Raw genomic sequence first — 14,259 nt, 5'->3', positions numbered from 1 at the left:
ATAACCGTCGACAATATTCTTTCCTTAAGCTATACAACATTCCACCAACATTACGTCTCCGAAGCAACCTAATTTTTCTATAATGTGCCATGCTTAACCTTCACACAACATCTCTTCTCAAGGCTGACGGACATTCAACAAATATTGCACCTTAGATATATACGAAGACTTTTACTAGATTATTCTTAAAATAATCTTTGTGAGCATCTCAATAGTTAGGGCATGGTTCCGAAGCTGTATATTTTGGTACAAACAGTTGCATGATATAATAACAAAAAATAATATGAAACACAATAAAAATATAGCTATAAAATGACTAAACTCTATATATATATTGTCATCATCAAAACATGGCAGAAAAATACCACAACCTTTACACCAGAATAAATTATATATCAATGATACACAGAGACAAACAAGCAAAGCTATGATCATATTTGTGAATAACGCTACAGTCCATCAAATGCTTTACCACATTAGACTAAAGTTTTTCCAGCTCGTCCGTCCTTGGATTGTGGTGGCGAAGGCCGTTCTTTCATCCAACAATTCAGATTACAGTACAATCCTTTAAGCCCTGAAATGTGAAGAAGCATTTATATTAGCAGATGAGAACTGCTAAAAAGTACAGAATACAAACAAAGCAAATATGAGTATAAACTAAATATGGCAACAACCTGTTAACAAAGTAATTATGAACATCGAGGTTGATCTGCCACATCACAGTGTCACTTGCTAGATACATGAAATAGTACCAGCAATACTTTTCTTTTCACTATTTGTGGGCACTCTATAATAAGGTAATATTGTCCACTCATTCAAGTTTTTGGAATCGCGATTCCTCATAATAGGCACAGGTGGATACAAGAGTGCACAACCACCATATTTTCAAAATCATCCTAATCAGCTTTTTATTTAATGGCTTCATAACTGAGCTTCCTATAAGGCTGCAACTTCATATTGGCATATTATGAAAAATGCACAAGCATATCATATTTAGGGTTGCGCTAATAGTAAGTTTCTTCAGAAGCAACGAATGTCCTAGTCGCATTGTTCTTATGCTGAATTATAATTTTAATAATTTGAAATTTAAAAAAGAGTTGTTGTAGAATAGCAATGCGGTAAATTAATTAGTAAATCTCATGTAGCAAAAAACACGAACTTGGACATATCCATTAAAAAATAATAACAAACTGTAAGCTAACAACTCCGCATTAGTCAAGTTATTTACTTGGAGATTAACCTTTCTGATGAGACGCTATATGTGCAAACAGCTATATACGCAGGTAAATGAGAAGCACTGCTAATGCTATTGCAGATTGTTCCAAAGCTTTAAGAAACGCCGTGCAGATATTTAATGAAAAATTAAACGATAAGATTTTGTAAGTTTTAGTTGATCTAGAAGTATGCGAGCAGCCTGCCTTTTCAATTTCCTTAATAAGCTTGTTTGAATTAGCGCGTACACTCTTTTAAAAATACATAGTCAATCGGCTATTGTTGCCTCTTACATATTGTCAAATTCTTCAATCATACCTATCTTATATCACAATCAAATAGCTGAAAATCATGTCATAAAAAGAGAAAAAGAAATTACATCGCACTACTAGCTCTAAGTTGACATTTTGGTAAAAGGCAGCACGATTCTCAACCTAACATGCTTATCACAAGTTATACATAATCTAACACAATGCAAACTTTCAAGAGTTGCTTTCTTAATTATGTACATGTGCACACAACTCTTAGATTTCCATATTTTCTCTGCTTAAAATTCTGATGTGCTAGGTAGTTAGTGTTGAAATGTGCTTCCAATCTGCCAAAAAAATCTACGTTTTGTACTACAGCATTTCTAAATTTGAAACTAATTTTTCCAACTTTCAATAACAAAAATCACAGTTAAAGGGAGAGTAACTATAGATCTATCGTAAATTCAAGAGTACAAGTCGAGATTTGAAGTTTGGTTCGAAAATCCTGGTTTTGACATGTACATACCATGACCTCTTCCATGGCCCAAATCTTTTATTCGCTAATAGTTCAATCGGGATCAGAGGCGGGCAATGCGTAGCTGAAGAAATGGCATTCAAAACACCATCAGTAAGGACGCCTTTTTTGGCGCCGTCGGGAAAACTACAATTAACAAAAGCCTGAGAGTAGCATGTTATAGTGAAGATCACAGAGAACAAAAAACAAGCACTTAACCAACGTACTGGTTCACCTCAATACAAGAACAAAACCGCTACCTCGGATAATAGGTATTCAACAGAGTAGCAATGCCGCAAGACAGATTTCTGTCAGAAATCGTGATTCATGTACAAGAAAAAGGTGTGAATGCCCAATAGTGGATGTGTCAAATGGATTACTGAGGTGTGGCCTTGTAGGCAGATACTACAAAAACCAACATCAAATTCAAAACATATCACGTAATTCCAGAAGAGAATCCTAGTGATGACATTTCGAATTGTGAATAATGGGGACCTGGTGTTCCAATCAGCTCACATTGAGTAGGATTACTGGTATTTCACTATTTTATAAATAAATTCCTATATGTGATATCATGTAATTTTGATTTGCAACGGTTTTTTGAAGTTGAATTTTACTAGAAATCGTGCCATGAATTACGTTACCGTCATATTTTTGTGCAGATACCGCAGCAATACTATTTAAATTCATGAAAGAAACGAAGTCACTGTTGGGATTCAAACACAAATGCTCTATGGTAACATCTTCCAGCGCAGCGAGCTGGAAGCTTGTAGGTGTAGCATAAATACACACTGGTCAGTGCGCGAGGCGACATTGCAATAGAAGGACTGGTCTTATGTACTGAATACTATATGGTATGTTTATCGAATTTGATTAGGTTGTCACGACGTTAAGGGCTTAGCGCACAAATCAACAAACTTTCCATGTAGCTGACTTAAAGCATATTGATAACATATTAGTAAGCCTACAACATGTATAATAAAAACACAGACATGGAAAATTTGCAATGGTGATGGAAAAATGCAAGAAATATGTCTAAATCTCACCTGTCCCACATTTATTGATACCGATTCAATTGGTTATGGAGAATTTACTGTTGAGCCGAACCGGTGTATGGTTGGCAAATTGACCATAGTAGTGGTGATTGACTAGATAGCGATTAGACGATTAGTTGCAAGGATAATGGCCAGATCTTGTGAGATTCATTCTAAAAAATCGCAAACAAACCACATTAGAGATCTTGCAAACAACAAATCGATAAACTATCTATATGGTAAGAATCTAATGATTATGGACTTGGACTGAGATTGAACCGATAACCTTGTAGTTGCAAACCCTAAATCTGGCCACTAAAAACTGCTGGTTGGTCACTACTAATATTGCTCAACATTTTCCAACTGAATAACAAGTTTAGTAGCTCAGTGACTAACAAACATGTCTTTACTCATTTGATATATGCGTATAGATCTTCATCTTTATGAAATTTTGGAGACAAAAATAATGGCAAAGAAAGAATTCTTCAAATTAAGTTTAGGAAATGGCGTTCAAACTTGTATCAGAGTTTGTCACATCAGAGTTGTCTTCTCTATTTTATGGCAGTCAAAAACTATTAATGATTCACCATTACTCCGTTTGTACACAACACACAGTCACTCGCAATGAGATTTATTATCAACAATGCCTCTGAAGTAGGTAATGAAATCAAAAGATACATGCTACTACTCAGTAACATGCTTTACCCATTTTTCTACGCATATATGGCTTCAAAGCCATTTCAATTCTATTAGCAAAAGCTCGCTCAACCAGCAAAAGTGTTTTTATCAGTTATTAAGACATTCGATAACATCGCTGTGATACGTGAAAAAAATCATATTAAAAGTTGTACTTCTCTTAAAGCACAGAGGTACAGTTAAAGAACGAAAGCAATATGTAACCCTTTTAGTGTCATAGGCCTACTCTTTTTAATGAATTCCTGTTTACAGAAGCGTGACATTTTAAAGACAAATTATATCCATTCTATGACTCGCAAATGCTTTTCAAGCTGTTTTCCAACGTCAAACACATCCAAGAACGATAATCCACTGCAGTTTACCACCATGGAGTGCAATTATTTAGAAACACAGTCTTTAACACTCGGTTTTATTTACGGAGAAAAACTTGAATTTGAACCAATGCAAAAAACTTTACTCACCAGCAATAACGATCGCAAAGAGCGTCAATATCATTTAATACTATATTGTGAATTTTATTGCAAGTATTGCAGATGAGTTAAGCATCGTTAAATCATTAATTAAACTACAACAACAGGAAAAATAAATCAGTATGGCGGATATTTCCTCCTCCTAGTTTTGCCTTGTCCGATATTTTCAGGCATAATACGATGTAAATGCATACCTTCGAAATCTTTCGAAGGAGTACGATGCGGATTTTTAGCTTTCCTACGCATCGAACTTCATAAATTCCGAAAAGTTTTAACTAAATTCTACGTATATGCCCACAAACAATCTCGGTTGATATTTTGGTTCATTATACAGTAATACAAAAACGCGTTTAATCTCTTTGTAAAGATTTAATAGACGTAAACTGAAAAAACGTCGTAAAACCACGGTTATGGAAGACCAAGCGAGTCATACTTAACGCCGAATACCTGCTAGTTCCCATCAGAAAAGTCGTGCGCCCTAGGCATGCGGTATATACGGTAGAAATATCCCATCAGAAAAGTCTTCGGTCCGCTCTAACTTTTCTGATGGGATATTTCTACCGTATATACCGCATGCCTAGGGCGCACGACTTTTCTGATGGGAACTAGCTTTTACCTTGGAGATTCAGACAAGTTGGTGATTTTTTCTGAAACTACCGATGTGGTTACCGCTGCCTATACTCATGATTTTGTGTTAAAACTGCTAAAAGAGTTCTGAATAAATATTGCCGAGTGATTTATTCACTACTAATGGACGTGATTTGACGCTATTTGGTAAGAAACCTCAAATTGTTGATCAGTTACAAAACTGCCTTACACAAAGCCACTGCACACTCGCAGACCTGCAAAAATGGTGCCCGAAGGGTTGAAATCAACTTGATATCGAATAATGAATACCATATTTGCCTTGTGGTGACCGATTTAACTCATGCACTACTATAAGCCCCTCTGTGGGGCTTACAGACAATTTAAATCAGACGGAAGCCCCTCACTGGAGCTTTTTTATATTATGTGGTTTGGTTCTCTTTTTGTAGCTACAAGTGAATGGATTCAAATTTTCTTGGTTCAAATGCTTAGTATGGAGACTGTTGTAGTGTGTGCTCATGTGAAACTGACAGTAAAGGATTCTTATAAGTATTATATATATAGCATTTGTATTCATTTCATGTGAAACGTTAATTGCGGATGATTCCCAACATCTATAAGCACAAAAGCTCTGAAACGCGCTCGTAGAGAGCATACGAATTTCATCGCATCTGACGAAGACTTGCCTTGTTTGGCCTGACCCATTTTGTGAGCAGCTGTTTGAATGGCTTTTGTTGATACAAATTAATTATGTTCAACCTAAAATGAATTACATAGTAAATAAGTTGAAGACTCTTTTATGAGAAAGAGATTTTGAGGTGATTTTTTTGTGAGCAGTACATCATGTTTATGTTACATAACTATTTATTGTACTGATTGAAAAGAAAAACGAAGTTGCAAGTTGTCAGTCAAGACTCAATAAACATTTTTTATTTACAGCATGAAACTTTGTTGAGTCCAAAAATAATCCATCAGACAACAAGCAAAGCAACCTTTTCACTTCTAACATTCCTTGCAAAAAAACATAATTTTCAGTGATTTGTCTGCTAATATGTTACACAATTCTAAGAAAATTTACCTTTGCCAAAATTATTTAAGCATTGCCAAGGGGAAGTAACTTTATGCGGATCCATGGTCTATTCTAGCAGATACATGTAGACTAATTATTATGACATGACCATGTAGTAACTGTAATTTTTAATTTCTGTAATTAATCTAATTGTGATTTTTACAATTTGATATAAATGAGATAATCTCTCTTCGAGTTAAATTCAACAACAAGATTGCATAAAGGTTTGGAAATTTTTTTGAAGGTGCATCCCCCTTTTTCTTATTTTGTAAAGAGCAAATCTGACAATACAACAATCATTTCAACGGGTATGTGAACTGACTGTTTGATATAGCCGTGTAATTGCCTTCAAGCTGTATAAATCATCTATGTGAGAATTTTCTGCAAGTTGACACTCTTGGTTACGATGGTTGTTTCTTGTGTCATTACAGCCAATGCCCCAAATGGGCGCAAACTATTTTGTAATTGCAAAAGGAAGATTTGTTTAGTAAATTGACAATGTCATATAAGCAAGCTAATAACAATAACTGAACACTTCATTGTTTTGTTAATTATTTGTAATATCTACTGTGACAAGCAACGACAAAAACTGAGCCAAAGGTTTCAAAAGAACAGTGAATATCACACTGTATTATTTAACACTGTTTACGAAAACCTACAATAGGTGTTCTCGTCATTTCATGAACAAAAAATAAGATTGTTATATATGACCTATTGTTAAAGGTTGACTTGCAACGAAATTCACATTACAGTTATTCGATATCAAAAGATTCACCATGTCTTATTCTGTTGTGTTGTAGGTGCAAATTATATGGGAATGTGATTAAAAGCTTTTAAAAGCTAAAAAACCAACAGTTAATCGCAGCCACATGAGACCGCCGTAGTTTGAATTCTCTTTCCAAAGCGGCTCAAATGGGACGTAGTTGTTACAGGATGGTTTCTGTTTACACTTTCATGCAACCTCATTCGTCGAAATATTTTCACAAATATATTTCACACATTCAATAAAACTAGGTCTATTGTTCTTACGCGTCTATTTTATCGTCATTGTAATGCAGTCACTTTTAGCTCTGATATATTATAACTTACCGTAAAAAGTCGTTAAACTTTCTATCCTTAGTTCGAAGGCGTACGTATCATGGTCTGATAATCATGACGAGCCTGTTGGTCACATGTGATATTCGAAAATTGCTGCAAAAATTATTTGCGAAGTATTGGGTCACATGATCAGATTACGACTTGACGATTAGATCTAGCCAAAACAAAATTGAAAGTAGCGAGCATCTATATTTGATATGGGGTCTTCGGTAAAACCCGAAGTGTTTGTCATAAACTAGTGCAACGATAAGTTTTATATGGAGCTTTTTATTGGCCTTTCAATTCACATGAGAACATCACGTAACAAGACAATAACCAAACTGTCAGAACTACGTCAGAGAAATAAACAGATTCCAATTTACGGCGGCTTTTCGTTTTTGAGCTTTCAAGAGCTTGTAATCACAATTTATTGCAGCTTCAGTGGTAGTGTCTGCCTTTGAATTTTGAGCTAATATAATCGTGCATTGTGGTGCCATTTTGTGAAGCGACCAGCATTTGTAATCTCTAGTTACACACCCCATGAATACTTGTCATTGTGAAACAAAGGAACTCATCATGTTATTCAACTTCTATATTAGTATTTATGCATCCTGTCTTAAGAGTATTATACACCTCTTACATAACCACTCATCCCCTTTTATTTACCCATTTCTGATGTGATTAGGAAACAGCTTTCTGGACTCTTGCTAGCTAGCCGGGGCATGGCTCTCGTGGTGGATATGGAGAGAGAGCCTGGGACACATAGCGAAAAAAAGGTAAGATAACTTCTGCAAAACGAGCGACATATGTTACATATGACGCTCAGACTGATACTAATGGAAGCGTGTCGTTAGATTCGTATCTCACGATGTATTAGATGTGGCGCGTTTAAAAGCCTATTGTCACGGTAACGTGACTTGATCTAGTAAAAAGCGCTATTTTTTTGATAGGCTGGGTGGTTACGAAATACCTCGTTTGATAATAAAACGATAGGAACCATAGGCCACTATTTTCTTGCGTTTTCACGTTAGCAGTTTCATTTCCTATACTGATAAAAATGAAGCGATTCAAAAGTTACTATCAAAGCTAGGCATAGTCACACTGAGACCAAAACAGTCTCAAGCTTTACAACATATTATCGCAGGTCTTGACCAATTTGTAGTTCTTCCTACTGGCTTCGGAAAGAGTATTTGCTTTCAGATGGCACCGTTTTGCAGTGGTAGATCCGAGTTGTTCATAATAACTGTCGCGAATAATAATACTCGTGAGTAAAATAAAACTGAGATTACTTTTTACTAGATAAACTTTTCTTTACTAGCAGCGTGCAATTCATTTTTGTTGTTCTATTGCTATTCGTTTGCTATGTTTGTATTGTTATTGTGAATTTTTTTATTCAATTGATTCAATTTTTTATTATAATTAAATCAAAACATAATGAATTGAACATATGAAATAATTTAACTGTCGTTATTGATTTATTATGCAACCAACATTTCATACTTACTAACCAGCATTTGTTTGCTGCCAATTCAGATTAAAAATAATACATATTACTCGCGTAGATCATAAATAAGACCCGTCACATGATACTCCTTCGGAAATAACGATTGTGATATTAGCGACTTCAGAAGTCGGCTTTTAGAGTTGTCTTCTCCGCGTGTTGCGATGTGTCCCAGGCTCTCTCTCCCAATCCCCACGAGAGCCATGCCCAGGCTACTTGCTAGCCTTACTGCCTAGGAAGCTTTGCAGCGCCCAATCGTCTGTGATCTACGGATGTGACGATTGCCTGACTGATTAGGCAAACATATATAAGCCTGTGTAGATCAGAAACAATTCGAACTCCATATTTTACTCACGCTCTACGTATCACTCTGCTCTTGTATCACTCTTTATATTTTTAGACTTGCGCAATGAGCATCGGCCATTGACTTGATTAGCCTTCATATATTTTATGTTTTTGCAATTGAAAGTTTGAATTTTTAATAAATATATTCTGTTTTAAAGTTTTTTAACTAAAACAAACCAGTCTAATTCTTGACATTAAATCTACACCTAAAATACAGTCCTTTATAAATTCGCAAATCAAAAACCAACTACTTGAACCACCAATCTAGCACTTACAGTTAATAATCCTTTAAACAGAGGGTCATTACAATTTCTATGTCATCAGTCAACTATTCAATTGACAAGTTCATTACTGAAGCAGCATGTTTGTGGTGGTTGTAGATAGTAGTTTGTGATTTTGCTGCCAGCAACTTTCTAACAGCAAATTGTTTCCAGCAAAACTGTTGAAAATCTGAGTGTATTGATTTTAACTATATACATTGTATAATAACCGCAAGTACATCACTAACTTCCATACTATACTCCACACAAGTTGCTTGTAAAACTGTGTATCTCATAACTGAATATTGTAAGATGGCAGATCTCTTCATGAGTGTTTCTATTGTATTCTCAAAAATGTGGTTAATCATTGATTGGCTTGGTTTGCTGAGCATTAGTATATTTGTCAGACTTATTATTGTTGGCATAGGCCTGAAATCCTCAATTGCTTTATTTGTTTTCTCTATAAAACATGTTATAATGGAACTCTATACATAACAACCCAAAGGTAGACAAATGTGTTTTATTTTATAATTTTAAAAGTATAGCACTATGATTCTTCGTCTTAACTTATTAGTATGCTGGACTTGGTAGATGGCATCGAAATCTGCAAGCAAACACATTAACAATCAAATATTTTACAGAATAGGAGAATGTGTTCTAAAAATGGTAACTACCCTTGTTGCTAAGCTCGCACCTATTTTTTGGATCAGCTTTAAAATGGCTTTTTTGCTAGAAAAACAGCAATACTGTTTCTAGTACTTTTTGATTCAACTTAACTAGCCCATGTTAATTACATTTACTGTGACTAGCATGCTCACTTATCACCACTTGCGACTCTACTACATGCCATTCAGCCACCTAAATGCTGAGTATTATTTAATGTCATACGGCAACCAGCTTTATGGATGCAAAGCTTTTATGTGAATTTAATAATATTTTTAAAATTAATTGCTATTAAATCTAAGTGGTAGGTACAATGGCTGGTTTGGAAAATTTTGGCACAGTATTCCGATGTCACTCATGAAAAGATCCTGAGACCTACCGAAATTTATTAAAAATAGCATTCTTTGCAATTGTGTTATGCAATTAAAACTTGATTTTAATGACGCAGATGGCTCCTGCCTCTACTTCTCTCATCTAAACCAAGAAAGAGTCATGTAGAAGGTGACGATGACTTCCATGATGATTTGGAATCAAGCGAACAGCTGGAAATCGAACTGTCAAGGTCTGGCTCGAACATAGTGGAGTGCATCGGTAGGTAAATATGACCAATATATCCAGGTTTTCTACAAAACAAAATATCTGGCACACATTGCAGCCTTGCTGCATATGCTAAACTGCATGGCTGCTCATATTGTGGCGCATACTTTGGGTATATAAATGTCTTTTGGTATTAGCTACTTTCACTTATTGTTAGTGTATAAAGCAGATATACAGAAAGCAGAGTGTTTTGAAATAATACTGCAGCAGATCAGCGATATGTAGTTAAATTTATTTTATGGTTGATACATATGCTTTTTATAATAATATTAGCATATGATATTTATTTAGCAGGTTATGAGGTACAGAGCTTAAAACTCAACTGCAATGACTGCACCAGCTTTATAGCCTCCTGTCCAGGTTTACCATCAGGGGATGATGCGATACTAATCAGTGTAAAAGATAGAGGTGGTCTGTTTACACCTCATCCTGTCATCACAAAGATATGTCTAGGCTCAGAACTGAGCATACGGCAGGGTGTCGACTTACAAGGAATCACTGCAGACATACACAAGCTGGTGGTCACTAAAACTCTTTCATCGGTTTTACAAAGCAATTTGCATCAGGGATTTCCATGCTCGTTCCACTGCACAGCGCAACGTTAGTTAAAATATCACCTCCAGATATTTCAGGATTATAATTCATCAGGAGGCTACAAAGGTAGCAGCTAACAAGGGAATCTCAGATCAAGGCTCAGCCGACTGGTCGTCTTTAGTCATGTGTAGCCTTTCACAGTATGTCTAGAAAAGTGTACCATTTGTCGTTTGTTTTCTACGAGTTTGCTGATGCTGTTTGCATAACACCCAAGACCCAACATTTATATTCATGGCAGACTGCAATCAGCGTACGATGTACCAGTGTGTATGCATTTGAAATCAGTTTGTACACCTAGCTATCTGACATGTTAGCCCATAGCATATGGCAACATTGATAATTTTGCAATATCTTTTGGAATACATGTGCATCAATATACACTTTGACTCGCACTTTTTATATGAAATATTCAACTTTATGTTTATAAATTTGCAGGGTAGGAAATACATAGTGTATAAGCGTTGTATCTAAAATTTGAAACAAATATTTTGTGTGCTTTAGTAGTTATATCGAATCACATGTAGCAACAAAAATGTCTCTTGATTCTTTCAGTGTAAACAATGATGACTCACTTGCCTGACCAGCTGCAAGTGAACAAAGCATTGCCCTTCTGTCACAAAGCATGCGGTTATTTATGTAGGACATCACGGCTTTGCATTGCCCAGTCTCCTATAGCTAATAGGCTCGTAAACGTCACCTTCAAGAAAGGGTAGTGAGCTTCAGCCAGCGCATTGGCATTTAAAATACACCAAAGGTCAAGCTGAGAATTAAACATGAGTAGCAGTACGCAGACCAACACACACAAGCACACATACATATTGAGCTATCCCTGCTACTTCACTCTGTATGGGGTATAAGTGGTAACATCACTTATGAGTTCAATATAGTGTCAGGGTCAGTCATGTAGTAGGACACTCCCCTGGTCATGAATATAATCTCCAACATATCTATGGCAAAACAGTCTTCAGCCATTTTGCAGCTGTTTAACTATGTGAATACAATTGTGAGAACTTTGCAAATTTTATGCAATTCAAGTTAGTTTATTTTTATCCTACAAAGTTCTGATCAGACATCAGCTGTAATCAGCAATTTGGATTTAAATGCTCTCTGTTGTGTCCTTATGAGGCTTACAGCGTACCCGTGGTTTTATAGGACTATTTTGACTATTAGGACTAAAAATGGCTTGAGACAGCTGGAACAAACATTAACTGAACCAAAATGAATCGAACAATATTAGAGCATGAGCGTTTAATTAATCTAGCAAAAGGGCTACCCAAATATTGCAGCAGTAATATTAGGTGCTCAAAATTAGCCAGTTCAACCTTCTTAGGAGGGTTTTTGACATACACTATTTTCCCATGATGGGCAGTGCTTCGGAGTTGCGCCCTTTCCGAATCATGGAAACGGCGTCTTCGCACTGAAATCACTGCGCACTGATCAGTGCGAAGTCTGTGCAAATTTGCAACAAGGAAACAGCAACTGCGCAGTGGCTGCACATATCTCCCATGCCATGAAAACGGATTCTTCGAGGGCCATGAAATAGTACAAAAGCTATCCTGCTAATCTTGTTTTTTTCTAATCTGATTTTCTTTCACCTATATTTAATTATGGTCTGCGCTCACAAGGATGAGGTGATTACTTTCCCAGACTTTGTTATCGATGCCAACACCTTTCGAGAAACAGGAGGCACGTCCTAAATAACGTTTAAATAATATATTGCTTAAAAAATTCTTATTAAAAATATATTACTTTGCAAAAATTGTGTTAAGTTTTGTAAAACATTGTGATTGTGTATTGTAAATAAAAGTATAATGATGACAGAAGCATAAAAAGACCTTTTCTGATGTTCGGTATCCATGATCGATTCAATTTCTCCATCAGGCGATTCGATTTATACAATGTCTCTTCTCTGGCTAATTTGCTGAAAACCGCTGCGCAGCATGGTAACGTGTCAATCCCTTCGACTTCGGAGGCGGCTGCATCGCAGTACTGCGCACCATGGAAACATAGTTATAGTCCTTTTAACATTGCCCTAACAATAGACCGATCTTTAAACAGAGCAGCTCGTTTATTGTGAACGATATTTGCAATAAGGTTTCCTTTTATACATTTGGAAAATTTGCAGGTATTTTATAACCATAAAACAGCTAAAGATTTTTGCTTAGATTTTAAAATAACCTATCTAAAGTTTTTTTTTAATTCTGCAACTGAATAAAGCATTGTTGCAGAAAACAGTGATATCTTGTAGAGAAGTTGTTTTCATTGCATGAAGCAAGACTAAAGCTGAATAAGGATACTTCATTAATAATAATTTTGTTTGTGTTTTAAAGAGCATTGTTAAATATTAAAATGGTTTTCTATTCTGTGCTAAAGTTTTGCATGCAAACAATAAAATAGAAAGAACTTAAATGACAACATAGGTGAAACAAATGCAGGCCTCGATTGAGTAAAATGTTGGTGTATTGTACCTAAGTTCACTTGAAATGTAGAAAAGAGTAAATTGAATGTAATAAAATCCTGCAAAAGTGCTCTCAACTTCAATGAGGAATTAGTACGAGTGACTGCGCGTTACAATCAGAGAATATGAATAATTAAGCATTGTGCTATGTACACACTGTACTCTGCAATCGAGCGTTTCAATAAACACTTGCTGATGTGGATTTAACACCAGGCTTGACCTCATAGGTCAAATACTAGCCTAATTAATGACTCAATAAATAGCCAAGCAGTCTTGTCCCGCTAACTTAGCAGCAATGATTCGGAAGGTTGGCACATTGAGACTGCTGAAATGGAAATAAAAACGACTGAATCGTGAAAATGTTTTTAATGTGATTGTCATCGATATTCTAATGCACATTAATAACACTAGTGCTGTTTCCATAATTGGCAAGAACAATGGATTCGATAATGTTTTGTAGATCGCAAAACTCGCTTAGCTTGCGGATTTATGCCGTTTCTATGACGCAGATAACTTGTGGATTGGCTCAGTTTGCAAATTATGAGCGTCATGGAAACGCAGCTATTGTATGTTAATTCTCTAGCATGTTGAACTCTTCTCTAGTTGAGCTCTAAGAGATGAGCGAATTAATCACATCCTTCAAATAGCACTACAGTAGAGGGTCTCACTGTCAAGGACTGTTACACAGGCTGAGGATGTCTGACTGCTAACACGAGCTCAGTCCGTTGACTATCTTTGCGTTGACTATCTATGCCATCTCACCGTGCGGCGCATGGGCCATCATCCTAACCATAATGTTTTGGAATGTTGCATATATGTTTCAGCCATTCTAAAAATAGAAATACACACAAATTTTTATTAATCATTTTGATACTTATTGTGGCTACAACATATAATGGCACTGTTTTGAAGCTGTCTTCCATTATAGTTGCAGCT

General features: G+C 35.9%; 2 long non-coding RNA genes across 4 annotated transcripts; one reads left to right on the top strand and one right to left on the bottom strand.

Moving 5' to 3' along the window:
- Nucleotides 1–221: 221 nt before the first annotated feature.
- On the bottom strand, nucleotides 222–4,321 carry LOC137394719 (uncharacterized). Of its 3 annotated transcripts, XR_010978357.1 has the most exons (4): nucleotides 4,166–4,321; nucleotides 3,021–3,181; nucleotides 1,987–2,121; nucleotides 222–574 (listed from the first exon to the last, which is right to left on the bottom strand). It is a non-coding gene; the product is annotated as an uncharacterized lncRNA (long non-coding RNA). The 3 variants fall into 3 exon arrangements; XR_010978356.1 differs by lacking the exon at nucleotides 4,166–4,321 and having other exon boundaries at nucleotides 1,987–2,379; nucleotides 3,021–4,090; XR_010978355.1 differs by lacking the exon at nucleotides 4,166–4,321 and having other exon boundaries at nucleotides 3,021–4,090.
- Nucleotides 4,322–4,795: 474 nt separating this feature from the next.
- On the top strand, nucleotides 4,796–10,631 carry LOC137394722 (uncharacterized). Its single transcript, XR_010978359.1, has 4 exons — nucleotides 4,796–4,948; nucleotides 7,591–7,681; nucleotides 10,123–10,265; nucleotides 10,563–10,631. It is a non-coding gene; the product is annotated as an uncharacterized lncRNA (long non-coding RNA).
- Nucleotides 10,632–14,259: the final 3,628 nt, after the last annotated feature.

The sequence above is a fragment of the Watersipora subatra genome, chromosome 4 (assembly GCF_963576615.1).
Source record: "Watersipora subatra chromosome 4, tzWatSuba1.1, whole genome shotgun sequence".
Lineage (NCBI taxonomy): Eukaryota > Metazoa > Bryozoa > Gymnolaemata > Cheilostomatida > Watersiporidae > Watersipora > Watersipora subatra.
This window is presented reverse-complemented; position numbering and strand designations above follow the sequence as displayed.